General features: G+C 40.7%; 1 protein-coding gene across 8 annotated transcripts in view; it reads right to left on the reverse strand.

Moving 5' to 3' along the window:
- The window catches only part of LOC105497437 (OCA2 melanosomal transmembrane protein), a 387,654-nt gene that overhangs the window by 353,452 nt on the left and 19,770 nt on the right, over nucleotides 1-14,432 (reverse strand). The gene's annotated exons all lie outside the window — the stretch shown is intronic.

Consider the following 14,432-nt stretch of genomic DNA (forward strand, 5'->3'; position numbering starts at 1 on the left):
TTGAACTTGCATTTAGGTCTATGATCACTTTCGAGTTAATTTTGTGTATAATGTGAAGGGTCCAACTTCATTCTTTTGCATGTGGATAGCCAGTTATCACAGCACAATTTGTTGGAAAGACTATTCTTTTTTTTTGAGACACAGTCTCGCTCTGACGCCCGTGATCTCAGCTCACTGCAAGCTCCACCTTCCGGGTTCATGCCATTCTCCTGCCTCAGCTTCCTGAGTAGCTGGGACTACAGGTGCCCACCACCATGCCTGGCTAATTTTTTGTATTTTTAGTAGAGATGGGGTTTCACCATGTTAGCCAGGATGTTCTCGATCTCCTGGCCTCATGATCCACCCACCTCGGCCTCCCGAAGTGCTGGAATTACAGGCGTGAGCCACCGCACCCGGCCTGGAAAGACTACTCTTTCTGCATTTATTTGTTTTAATACCCTTGGTGAAAATCAATTGAATTTACATGTAAGAGTTTATTTCTGGAGTCTCGATCCTCTTTCAATTATCTATATGTCTATCCTTATGCCAGTAACACACAGTCTTAAATTACTGTGGCTTTGTAGTAACTTCTGAAAACGGAAAGCATGAGTCTTCCAAGTGCTATTCTTTTACAAGGTTGTTCTGGCTCTTCTGGATGGCTTGCATTTCTCTTGCAGGATCAGTGTGCTCAAAATGTAGACTAATTTGAGTAGTAACACCATTTAACAGTAGTAAGTATATCTTCTTGATGAATTGACACTTTTATTACCAGAAATTCTTGTCTCTACTAACAATTTTTGTCTTAAAGTCTATTTTGTCCAATATTAGTATAGTCTCTCCACTTCTCTTTTGATTACTGTTTCCATGATATACCTTTTTCCACTCTTTTACTTTCAGCCTATTTGGGGTTTTGATTCTAAAGTGTGTTTCTTGGAGATAGCATATAGTTGGATCATTTACTTTAGCCATTCTGCCAATTTCTGCCTTTTGGTTGAGGTATTTAATCCATCTATGTTTAATATAATTACCATCGAGGTAAGATTTATCTGCTATTTTTGGTATTTTTTTCTATATGCCTCATGTTTTTTCTGTTTCTCACTTCTCCATTACTGCCTTCTTTGAAGTCAAATAGATATTTGCTAGTGTATCATTTTGATTCCTTTCTTCTTTTTCTACTGTATGTTATTTTCTTAGTGATTGCTGAGAGGATTACAATTATCATCGTAAAACAATCTAGTTAGAACCAGTGCCAACTTAATTTCAGCTATATACAGAAACTTTGCTCCTTTATAATTCTATTTTCTCTCACCTGTTTGTTCTATTGCTGACTATAAATTACATGTTGACACACTGTATATCCTTTAACACAGATCTGTAATTACTGCTTTATGCAATTGTCATTTAAAGCAGGTGGTAGAATGAAGGAGTTGCATAGAGAAAAAAAAAACAACATTTATGCTGTCTTTTATGTTTTCCTATACAGATTTCCTTACCAGAGCTCTGTTTTTCTTTATGTAGATTTGAGATATTGTCTAGTGTGCTCTCATTTCAGCTTGAAAAACTCCCTTTGGCAATTTTTGTGGGAAAGGTATAGTGTTAAAGAACTCCCTCAGTTTTTGTTGATCTGGGAATTTCTTAATGTCTCCCTCATTTTTGATGGGCAGTTTTGCCAGATACAGAATTTTTAGTTGACGGTATTTTAACATTTTATATATGTCATCCCACGCCTTCCGGCCATGGTTTCTGATGAAAAATCAACTGTGAATCTTATTAAGGATCCCTTGTATGTGACAAGTCACTTCTCTCTTGGTGCTTTCAAGATTCTCTCTTTGGCCTTCAACAGTTTGGTTATGTGTCTTACTATAAATCTCTCTGAGTTTACCTTAGTTGGTGTTCATCTAGCTTCTTGGATTTAGAGATTTGTGTCTTTCATCAAATTTGGGGAGTTTTCAGTTATTATTTCTTTTAAATTTGTTCTGATCCTTTCTCTCTCTCTTCTCTGTCTGGAACACCCATAATGTGTATGTACTATTTGATGGCTTCCCACAGGTCCCTTGGGCTCTATTCACATTTTTTCATTCTTTTTTCTTTCTGCTTCTCAGACTAGCCAGTTTCAATTGTCCTGTCTTCAAGCCTGCTGATTCTTTCTTCTGCCTTCCTAAATCTGCTGTTGAATGCCACTAGTGAGTTTTTTGTTTCAGTTATACTTTTCAGAATTTCTTGCTGATTTCTTTTGATAATTTCTATCACTTTGTTGATAGCCTCATTTTGTTCATATGGTGTTTTTCTTATTTTCCACATTTATTTGTCCTTTTCTTCTTTTAGCTATCTAAGCATATTTAAGATAGATGTTTTAAGGACTTTTTTCAGTAGGTATTAATATGATGTCTGGGCTTCCTCCAGGATGAAAAGAAACATCCTTTAATGGATTTAGGAAATCCTTTAATGGATTTAAATGGAATTGTTTCTTTGTATGTCTTGGGTTTTTTTTTAATTGTTGTTGAAACAGTTTGGTGTTGGTGGTGGTTGTTGCTGTTGTTGTCACTGTTATTAAATGCTGTAGCAGTCCATTGGTTCAGGTACTTTTCCAAACTATTTTTCCAAGGACTGTATCCCTTTTCATGTCTCTGTTTCCTAACATCATGTTCAGCTAATGTTTTGGAAGAGATTTTCTTCAATACCAGGAGCTTTTACAAGCAAACCAGAAAAAGAGAAAACACACAAAAACAAAGAAGCAAACACCTCTCCCAGTCTTTGCAAAGTGGCTCTGTTGGATCACTACATCAGTAATTATCAAGGCTCTCATTGAGACTAAGATTAAGCTTGAGGTGAAAGTTTAGGGTTTTCTATGGTCTTTTCTGAGTATGCCTCTCACCCTAATTATGTATGTGGCTTTCTAAACTCATCCACACACAGGTACTTTTGAGTATCCTAAGTTCCCAAGGAATCTCCTACAGCTTTTGAACCTAGTTGTTAGGCAGTCTATTGGATGCCTCAATCAGTATGCATCTGTCCTAGGCATCTACAGACAATTAGTTTTTGTGTGTTGATTTATAAAACTGTCTTTATTCACAGACATGATTATTTACTTAGAAAATCCCCCACCAAAAAAATCTACAAACAAAAAAGTTGTTGTACTTAATAAGTTACTTTAGCAAGTTTGCACAACACAAGATCAATGTACAAAAATCAATTCTGTTTTATGTACTAACATTGAAAAAATGTAAATTGATGTTTTAAAACACCACCAAAAAATGAGCCATTTGGAGCTAAACCTAACAAAATACGTTCAACACCTACCCACTGAAAACTATAAAATTTTGCTGAGAGAAATTAAATAATACCTAAATAAATGGAAAAATAAGCCATGTTCCTAGAGCAGACGATTCAACATTTGAAACCAAAAATAAAATTCTAAACCCCTCAACCAACTGAAGGGAATCCTCCCCTTGGCCAACAGAATTTCAAAGAAACCTAAACAATCAGTTCAAGCCATGATGGGAAAGAGGGGTGGGAGGCATTAGATGCGCCTCATTATACTCTCCTCCCTTTGGAATTCAGGCACAGCTGATTAGCATTAACATTTAAAACAGAGACATTAAAACAGATGAAGCAGACCCTTTGTAGCAATAAGATACCAAATTCCAACCTGACCCTAATACAGCATCACATGACAGATAGCAGACCGTAAAAGAAAAGTATTTTACCCCAAAATATATTTCTTTGACACTTTTTTAATGGCCCTACAAAGCTGTCTCTTGTGGGGGCGATCTACTTTCTGTAGAGAATCCCCTTCCCCTTCTGATTCTGAAGAGATTAGCTGAGAGTCTAGCACCTTTTAAAGGTCTAAACAGGAGACATTTGCCATCCATTGAATCTAAAGGTGGCCACCTATGAGATTTCATCTACCTAAAAAGAACTTTGGTCTCCACAACCTTATCCTAACCCAGACATTCCTTTCTATTGATTCCATGGCTTTAGATAATAACTTAATTCTTTCAACCAATTGCCAATCAAAAAATCTTTTAATCTACCTACAACCTGTAAACCCCCATTTCAAGTTGTCCCACCTTTCTGGATCAAACCAATGTGTACCTTATGTGTATTGACTGATGCCTGCCTGTAACTTTTGTCTCCGTAAAATGTATAAAATCAAGCTGTAACCTCGGACCTCCTGGGGTTGTGCCACAGGTCATGATCCTCACATTTGGCTCAGAATAAAACTCTTCAAATATTTTACAGTGTTTGGCTTTTCTCATCAACATTATTATTAAGATGTCAACTCTCCATAAATTCATCTTATAGACTCGGCCAGGCACGGTGGCTCACACCTGTAATCCCAGCACTCTGGGAGGCCGTGGCGGGCGGATCACAAAGTCAGGAGATGGAGACCATGGTGAAACCCCGTCTCTATTAATAATACAAAAAATTAGCCGGGCGTGGTGGCGGGCGCCTGTAGTCCCAGCTACTCAGGAGGCTGGAGCAGGAGAATGGTGTGAACTCAGGAGGCGGTGCTTGCAGTGAGCAGAGATTGCACCACTGCACTCCAGCCTGGGCAACAGAGGGAGAGTCTGTCTCAAAAAATAAATTAATTAATAAAATAAAATAAAATAGAATTTTATAGACTCAATGCCATTCCAATAAAAATCCCACCAGGATCTTCTCTTTCTCTTTCTTTGTTAATCTAGCTAGGAGTCTATCAATCTTAATTATTTTTTTGAAGGACAAACTTGGTTTCATTGATCTTTTGTATGGATTTTTGCATCTCAATTTCATTAAGTTCTTCTCTAATTTTAATTCTTTCCTTGGGTTGGTTTATTCCTTTTTCTCTAGTTCCTTTAGGCAAAAAGTTAGATTGTTAATTTGGGACCTTTCTACCTTCTTGATGAAGGCATTCAGGGCTACAATCTTTCTTCTTAACACTGTTTTGGTCGCATCTCAGAGATTTTTAAAGCTTATGTCCTTATTTTCATTAATGTTAAAGAATTACTTTTTATTTCTACCTTAATTTTGATGTTCATGCAGGAGTTATTCAGGAGTAAGTTGTTTAATTTCCATATATTTTTGTAGTTGTCTGAGATCTTATTGGTATTTATTTCTATTTTTATTGCGCTATGGTCTCAAGAGTGTGCTTGGTATGATTTCAGTTTCTTTTGAATGTATTGAAACTTGCTTTATGACTGAGAATGTGGTCAATCTTAGACGATGTTCCATACGCAGATGGGAAGAATGTACGTTCTCTGGTTGTTGGATGGAGTGTTCTGCAGATGTCTATTAGGTCCAATTGGTCAAGCGTTGAGTTTAAGTCCAGAGTTTTTTGGTTCGTTTTTTGACTTGGTGATCTACCTAACGCTGTCAATAGGGTGTTGAAATCTCCCACTATTATTGTGTGGTTCTGTAAGCCTTTTTACAGTTCAGTAAGTTGTTTTATGAATCTGGGTGCTGCACAGTTCGGTGCACAGATATTTAGGATAGTTAAGGTTTCTGGTTGGATTGTATCCTTATTATGTAATAATAAGGGCACTTCATTGTCCTGCTTAATTTTTATTGGTTTAAAGACTGTTTTATCTGATGTAAGAACAGAAACTCCTCCTCTTTTATATTTTCCATTTGCCTGGTAGATTTTACTCCACCCTTTTATTTTGAGCCTATGGGTGTCGCTACATGTGAGAAAGAGAAAATCCAAATAAGCGCAATCAGAAATGACAAAGACGATACTACAACTGGTCCCACAGGATTACAAAAGAGCCTCAGAGACAAACATGACTAACTCTATGCACACAAATTATAAAATCTAGAGGAAGCGGATAAATTCCTGGAAGCACACGATCTCCCAAGATTGAATTAAGAAGAGATTGAAAACCTGAATAAACTAGTATCAACATCTGAAACTGAATCAGTAATAAAGAACCTATCAACCAAAAAAAGCCCTGGGCCCGATGGATTCATAGCCAAATTCTACCAGACGTACAAAGAAGAACTGATATCGATACTACTCAAATTATTGCAAAAAATCAAGAAGAAGGGGCTCTGCCCTAACTCATTCTGTTAAGCCAGCATCAGCCTGATACCAAAATCTGGCAGAGACACAATGAAAAGAGAAAACTTCAGACCAATATCCCTCATGAACATAGATACAGAAGTCCTCGACAAAATACTAGCAAATAAAATCAAGTAGCACATCAGAAAGTTAATATGCCACGATCAAGCAGGCTTTATTCCTGTGATGCAAGGCTGTTTCAATGTAGACAAATCAATAAATGTGTTTCACCACATAAACAGAATCAAAAACAAAAACCACATGATCATCTCAGTAGATGCAGAAAGCTTTGGATAAAATCCAACATTCCCTCATGATAAAAATCTTCAACAGACTAGGCACTGAAGGAAAATATCTCATAATACTGAGAGCCATCTACGACAAACTTATAGCCAGCATCACACTGAATGGGCAAAAGCTCAAACCATTCCCCGTGAGAGCTGGAACAAGACAAGGATGCACATTTTCACCACTCCTATTCAACATAGTACTAGAAATCCTAGCCAAAGCAGTCAGGCAAGAGGAAGAAGTAATAGCCATCCAAATAAGAAAAGAAGAAGTCAAACTATCTCTCTTCATGGACCATATGATCCTATACTTAGAAAATCCTAAAGACTCCTAGAATTGATACATGACTTTAGTAAAGTTTCAAGATACAAAAATCAATGTGCAAAAACTCAGCAGCATTTCTATACAGCAATAATGTCCAGGCTGGAAGTGAAATGAAGAACACAATCCCACTTACAATAGACACAAAGAAAATGAAACACCTAGGAGTACGGCTAACCAAGGAGTTGAACGATTTCTGTAAGCGCTACACAACATTGCTGAAAGAAATCAGAGATGGTGCAAATAAATACAAAAACATTTCATGCTCATGGATTGGAATAATATCATAAAAATGTCCATACTGCCCAAAGCAATATACAGATTCAATGCTATTCCTATCAAACTACCAACATTCTTTACAGATTTAGAAAAAAAAAAAAAAAAAGCTATTCTAAAATCTATATGGAACCAAAAAAGAGCCCAAATTGCCAAAGCAATCTTAAAGCAGAAAGAACACAGCTGGAGGCATCATGCTATCCAACTTCAAACTACACAATAAAACCACAAAAACCAAACAGCTTGGTACTGGCACAAAAACAGACACACAGACCAATGGAACAGAATAGAAAACTCAGAAATAAAACCTCACACCTACGGCTATCTGATCTTCGACATGGCCAACATAAACAAACAATGAGGAGAAGACTCCCTATTTAATAAACGGTGCTGGGATAACTGGCTAGCCATATGCAGAAGATTGAAACTGGACCCCTACCTTTCACCATATATAAAAAGGAACTCAAAATAGATTAAAGATTTAAATATAAGACCTCAAACTAGAAATCCTGGAAGACAACTTAGGAAATACTCTTCTCGACATCAGCCTTGGCAAATAATGTTTGGCTAAGTCCCCAAGAGCAACTGCAACAAAAACAAAAATTGACAAGTGGGACCTAATTAAACTAAAGAGCTTCTGTACAGCAAAATAAACTATCAACAGGGTAAAAAGACAACCTACAGCGTGAGAGAAGATAGTCACAAACTGTGCATCTGACAAAGGCCTAATATCCAGAAACTATAAAGAACTTAAACAAATCAACAAGTAACCCTGGCCGGGCACGGTGGCTCACGCCTGTAATCCCAGCACTTTAGGTGGCCGAGGCGGGTGGATCATGAGGTCAGGAGATCAAGACCATCCTGGCTAACACGGTGAAACCCTGTCTCTACTAAAAATACAAAAATACAAAAAAATTAGCCAGGCATGGTAGCGGGCGCCTGTAGTCCCAGTTACTCAGGAGGCTGAGGCAGAAGAACGGCATGAACCGGAAAGAGGAGCTTGCAGTGAGCAGAGATTGCATCACTGCACTCCAGCCTGGCCAACAGAGCGAGATTCCGACAACAACAACAACAACAACAAAAAAGTAACCCCATTAAAAAACGGGCAAAGGACATGAACAGATACTTCTCAAAAGAAGACATACAAGTGGCAAGCAAACATATGAAAAAGTGCTCAGCATCACTAATCAGAGAGATGCAAATCAAAACCACAATGAGATACCAACTCACACCAGTCAGAATGGCTATTATTTTAAAAATCGAAAAACAACAGATGCTGGTGAGGCTACAGAGAAGAGGGAATGCTTAGGCACTGCTGGTGGGAATGCAGATTAGTCCAGCTACTGTGGAAGGCAGTCTGGAGATTTCTCAAATAACTTAAAACAGAGCTACCATTAAACCCAGCAATCCCATTATTGAGTAGATACACAAAAGAAAAATCATACTACCAAAAATATATGCGCTCATATGTTCATCACCGCACTATTCGTAAAAGCAAAGACATGGAACCAACCCAGGTGTCCATCAATGCTAGACTGGATAAAGAAAATACAGTTCATAGACATCGTGGAATACTATGCAGCCATTAAAAAAAAAAGAGTAAAATCTGCCAGACGTGGTGGCTCATGCCTGTAATCCCAGTACTTTGCTAGGCAGAGGCGGGTGGATCACCTGAGGTCAGGAGCTTGAGACCAGCCTGGCCAACACGGTGAAACCCCCGTCTCTATTAAAAAAACAAAAATGGCCGGGCGCGGAGGCTCAAGCCTGTAATCCCAGCACTTTGGGAGGCCGAGACGGGCGGATCACGAGGTCAGGAGATCGAGACCATCCTGGCTAACACGGTGAAACCCCGTCTCTACTAAAAAATACAAAAAACTAGCCGGGCGAGGTGGCGGGCGCCTGTAGTCCCAGCTACTCGGGAGGCTGAGGCAGGAGAACAGGCGTGAACCCGGGAGGCGGAGCTTGCAGTGAGCTGAGATCTGGCCACTGCACTCCAGCCTGGGCGACAGAGCGGGACTCCGTCTCAAAAAAATAAATAAATAATAAAATAAAATAAAAAAACAAAAATTAGCTGGGTGTGGTGGTGAGTGACGATAATCCCAGCTGCTTGGGGGGCTGAGGCGAGATAATTGCTTGAACCCAGAAGGTGGAGGTTGCAGTGAGCCAAGATCACGCCACTGCACTCCAGCCTGAGCAACAAGAGCAAAACTCCATCTCAAAAAAAAAAAAGAATGAAATCATCTCCTTTGCAGTAACATGGATGGAGCTGGAGGCCATAATCCTAAACAAATTAATGCAGGAACAGAAAACCAAATACCTCATGTTCTCACTTATAAACGGGAGCTAAACATTGAGCACACATGGACTCATGAGTGCAGGAACAATAGACACTGTGGAATACGAGAGGATGGAGGAAGGGGGAGTGGGTTAAAAGAAAAAAACTACTTATCAGGTCCTAGACTCATGACCTAGGTGACGGGATTCATACTCCAAACCTCAACATCACATAATATTCTCATGTAACAAATCTGTACATGGGTACCCCCATATCTAAAATAAAAGTTGAATTTTAAATTTTCACACACAGTGTATGATTTCACTTATATAACATTATCAAAATGGCAAAATTGTAGAGATGAAAAACAGAGTAGTGATTTCCAGGGATTACAGATGGCAGGGGGAGGGGTATGTAACTTAAGGGTTTGTGTGAGGGATTTCTGCATGGAATCTGAGATTGTGATGGAATAGGTCTATATCTTGATTATTAACAAGTAACCCCGGCTGGGCATGGTGGCTCACGCCTGTAATCCCAGCACTTTAGGTGGCCGAGGCGGGTGGATCAGGAGGTCAGGAGATCGAGACCATCCTGGCTAACACGGTGAAACCCTGTCTCTACTAAAAATACAAAAATACAAAATAATTAGCCAGGCATGGTAGCAGGCACCTGTAGTCCCTGCTACTTGGGAGGCTGAAGCAGAAGAATGGCATGAACCCGGAAAGAGGAGCTCTCATAGATGGAATAGGTCTATATCTTGATATTGTGTAAAGCTACACAAGTGATAAAATGACAGACAAACACACACACACACAGAGTACAAAAAAATTCCCAGTAGGAATGTTATTTAAATTAACAAAATGATGATAGAATTTATATGGGAAGGCAAGTGGCATCGAATAGCCAATCTTGAGAAAGAGCCACGCTGGAGGACTCACACCATCTGATTTCAGAACTCTTTATAAAAAGATACAAGACAGTGTGATATTCATGACATGATAATCACATAGACTGATGGAAAAGAATAGAGAGTTCAGGGGACCAGGAGAAATTTATCCAAGAGAAATTAAAATTTACATTCACATAAAAACCTGTATGCCAATGCTTATACTGGTTTTATTCATAATTACCAAAACTTGGGAACAACCCAAGTGCCCTTCAAGAGGAGAATGAATAAATAAAGTATGATATGTCCACACAGCTCCACTCAGCAATAAAAAGAAACACAACTTGGATGAAGCTCAAATGCATTATACTAAGAACCAAACTCAGTGGTTCCATTCATCTGACATGCTTGAAACAGGCAAAAATGTAGAAACAGAAAACAGACTGATGGTTAACAAGTGCTGACGGGAAGAGGAAGTGGCCAAAGGAGTTTTTGTAGGGTGATAGAAATATTCCAGATCTTGATTTGCTGACAATTACACAACTGTATGCATTTGTCAAAACTTATAGATCTACTCACCATTTCTGGTGAAATTATACCTCAATTAAAAATATATAAAATAATAGCTTTGAGCAATCTGCAACACTGATAGTGTTTACAACATATTGTTACATTTAAGAAACTACAAAGCACGAGATACCCTCTGAGCACAATTATGTAAAAACTTGTATTGCATATGGGAAAGACCAGAAGGGAATGCAGATAAATGCAAGCAGGCAGTAATGATTGTGTTAGGGGCACAACGCTGTGTTCTCCCTTCAACCTCCAAATTTTCAGCAATATATTTATTCTCACTTGATAATAATGAAATACAGTAATCCATGATAGATGTAAACGCTGTCTTAAAATAATTTATCTTCATTATTTTTTAACATATTCTCTCTAATTTGCTTCCCTGTCCAACCTTCCACCATATATATTCCTGCTAAGTGGAAGACCGAAAGGTAATTAGCTAATTTTGAAAGGGCAAATTTTAAGGTCAATTAATTCCTGATTTGTGAAAACAATTAGAAAAAATTAATTACATTTTCCACTGATTAGAAATAAACCTTCCCACACAATCTTGACTTTAAAAAAAATAATTTAAGTCTGTCAATCTGACAACCAAATGCATTTAAGTATATCTGTCGTTCTTACATACTATTTTGAGATACAGAGAAAAATTGATTAAAAATTTTCTGAGATTTAATTTTTAGGCAAAGCGAACGGGAAAGAGAGAGCGAAGAGACTGGGGAAGTCTGTGTGTCACTCTGTGCTCACTTTTTTTTTTTTTTTTTTTTTTGAGACAGAGTTTCATACTTGTTGCCCAGGCTGGAGTGCAATGGTGCAATCTCAGCTCACTGCAACCTCCACCTCCCAGGTTCAAGCGATTCTCCTACCTCAGCCTCCCGAGTAGCTGGGACTACAGGCATGTGACACCAGGCCCGGCTAATTTTGTAATTTCAGTAGAGACGGGGTTTCTCCATGTTGGTCAGGCTAGTCTCAAACTCCCAATCTCAGGTGATTTGCCTGCCTCAGGCTCCCAAAGTGCTGGAATTACAGACGTGAGCCACTGCACCCAGCCCTGTGCTTACATTTTTATGAATAAAATTAGCATATTGGATAAAAAAATTCATCTTTCATTTGGCAATTTTGTTTGTTTCATGTCATTACGATTGTATGGACAAGACGTATTTCTCTAACAAAAGGGTGGAAGTCCTCAGCTAAGACGGGGGGAAACAGCCCTGAGGAGTGTCCAGCAGCGTTCCAGGGCTGGACACACAGAGCAGGTGCAGGGTCCGAAAGACAAGGGTCGAGGTGCCCAGAGAATGAAGTCTGCTTTCTCCATAGGTCTTTGTGGTTGGTTCCCTCTGTTATAGGACTATTGTTAAAGGAGGGTAAAACCATGACTCTCATCCCAACATAAAATGAATGCAGGTCAATCTTTTGTTTAACTCATCAATCAGAGGAAACTGATGAGATGCAAAAAACCACACATACACAGGCAATTAGAAATGCTGAATTAGGCCAGGAGCGGTGGCTCATGCCTGTAGTCCAGCACTTTGGGAGGCTGAGGCGGTGGAACAGAGGTCAGCAGATCGAGACCATCCTGGCCAACATGGTGAAACCCCGTCTCTACTAAATATACAAAAATTAGCCAGATGTGGTGGCGAGTGCCTGTAGTCCCAGCTACTCAGGAGGCTGAGGCAGGAGAATCACTTGAACCTGGGAGGCGGAGGTTGCAGTGAGCTGAGTTTGCACTACTGCACTCCAGCCTGGGTGACAATGTTGAATTGAACTTACAAATAAAGGCAAAATTGAACAATGCATTCCACAGACACAATCCAACTTTACTTCTAGGGAAAAGAGTCATCTGCATTATTGTCAGCTTTCTGATGAGTTGCAAACAGTGAAAAATGCAGATAACCTGGAAGGATTCCAGACCTCCCTTCACTTCCTATAAAAGACACCAATCATCTTTGTGTTCCATTTCCAACTTTTTCACAACAATTTCCTTCACCACGATTCATCTCTGGGGTCAGTGGTGCCTGAGTGGCTCCCAGGAATTGGCCTGCTGGTACTCACACCTTCCCACAATCCCATCCCCGAGTGTGGGCTGGACCTAGTGACTGCCTTCTAACCAACAGAATACAGAAGAAGGGATGGTGTCACTCTGTGATTAGGTCACAAAAGACTATCCCTTGTGCCTGCCCAGATGGAGTAGGCCCCTGGCAAGGAGCTGAGGTGGCCTCCAGTCAACAGCCAGCAAGGAACTGAGCCCATCCATCCAATAGCCCAGGAAGAACCACAGCCAGCCAGCAACCACACAGATAAGCTCAGAAGCGGATCCTGCTCCAGCTGAACGCTGAGATGCTATGGCTCTAGCTGACAACTTGTCCCAGCCTATGAAGACCCTGAGCAGAGGACCTAGGTCAGCTGTGCCCAGATTTCTGACCCATGAAACTGAGAAAATAAATATGTACTCTTTTAAGCTGCTAAATTTGGGAGAAATTTGTTACCTGGCAATAGATTATGAATTCACTCTCCCTTCCAGCTTTCTTTATATGTATATCCTGCCTTGTTTCATACAGATTTTAATCATTTTAAGAAAATACCTACTTATCAGTTTGTATACAGGTGATGAAACTGACCCAAGAAACCCCAGGCAGCTCAGGTGAGCTGCCTGGGAGCCAAAGGAAAAAGGGCACACGGCAGGCTGCAGCCTCTGCCTGCTTCTCCCCTGCACAAATGACAGAAAACTAGGCTGCAAGCGGATGATTCCCTGAGAGCTAAAACATAGGCCAGTTCAGTGCCCCAAATTACCTTTTCAACACAGTCTGAAGCAATCTATTTGCAGCATCTCATAGTGTTCTTTCACTCTGGTCATTCTCCACAACTGAACCCGTAATAGATGGGTTCGACTTCACTGAGGCTAAGGGGTTTGCAGGTTTCCACATACCTAAGACTCCCACCTATGCTAGGTTCAAAGACTTATGTATCTTCTGTCTAATAAGAATACTGTTTTGTTTTGTTTTTTCATTTTCTGCCTATTTTCATGAAACAAGAAAGGCAAAATGTAATAAAACCCTTCAGTAACCTTCAGCTTGAGATGACAGTGCTGGGATACTGCACACATGGCCACCAGGCGACAGGGCCCCACACCTGCCCGGGAGTGTGCTGTTTCAGGCGGCTGGCCTAGGTGCACGTGGGCAACAGCCTGTGCCCTCCGTACTCAGACATTCACACCCGTGAGCCCTTCCCCCGAGATTCCTCACCGAGGGTGGGCTGGGCCAACACGCCATTCTCCTCGTGGTGCTGAGAGCCGCCCCTTGAGGCTGCAGTTCCCTGTTGCTCCTCCTCCGGGGAGAAGCTCCACATGGGAGGTGCTGCTCACTCGTGAGGGCTCATGCCTGCGGACACGGGTGGCACCTTCTGGCATCTCCGCACTCAGCCTAGGTAGTTGCCAGTGCCATCCCAACACCCCCTCCCCGTGCCCTGGGCAGGCTGTGGGGTCAGGGCACCCTCAGCCCTCCCTTCACTGGACCACCACATCTGCCAGCTCTTGCCCCCACGTTCCTGCACCTATCAGCACCTCTCCACGCCCTCCCTTCTCCTCCACCTGGAATCCTGCCTGGGTGCCCAGGGCCTCCTGACTGTGGAGCTCATGACCGGCCCTAGTCTGCCCCTGGTACACCGTACATCGAAGCAAGAAGTGAGGTCAAAGAACTTGCAAATATGCTCGTCTGGTTTTCCTGATTCTTGTCTCACTGGAAGCTGAACATTAGCCTTCCATCACTCACATCCTGGCTGGGACAATCCTGCTGCCT

The sequence above is a fragment of the Macaca nemestrina genome, chromosome 7 (genome assembly GCF_043159975.1).
Source record: "Macaca nemestrina isolate mMacNem1 chromosome 7, mMacNem.hap1, whole genome shotgun sequence".
Lineage (NCBI taxonomy): Eukaryota > Metazoa > Chordata > Mammalia > Primates > Cercopithecidae > Macaca > Macaca nemestrina.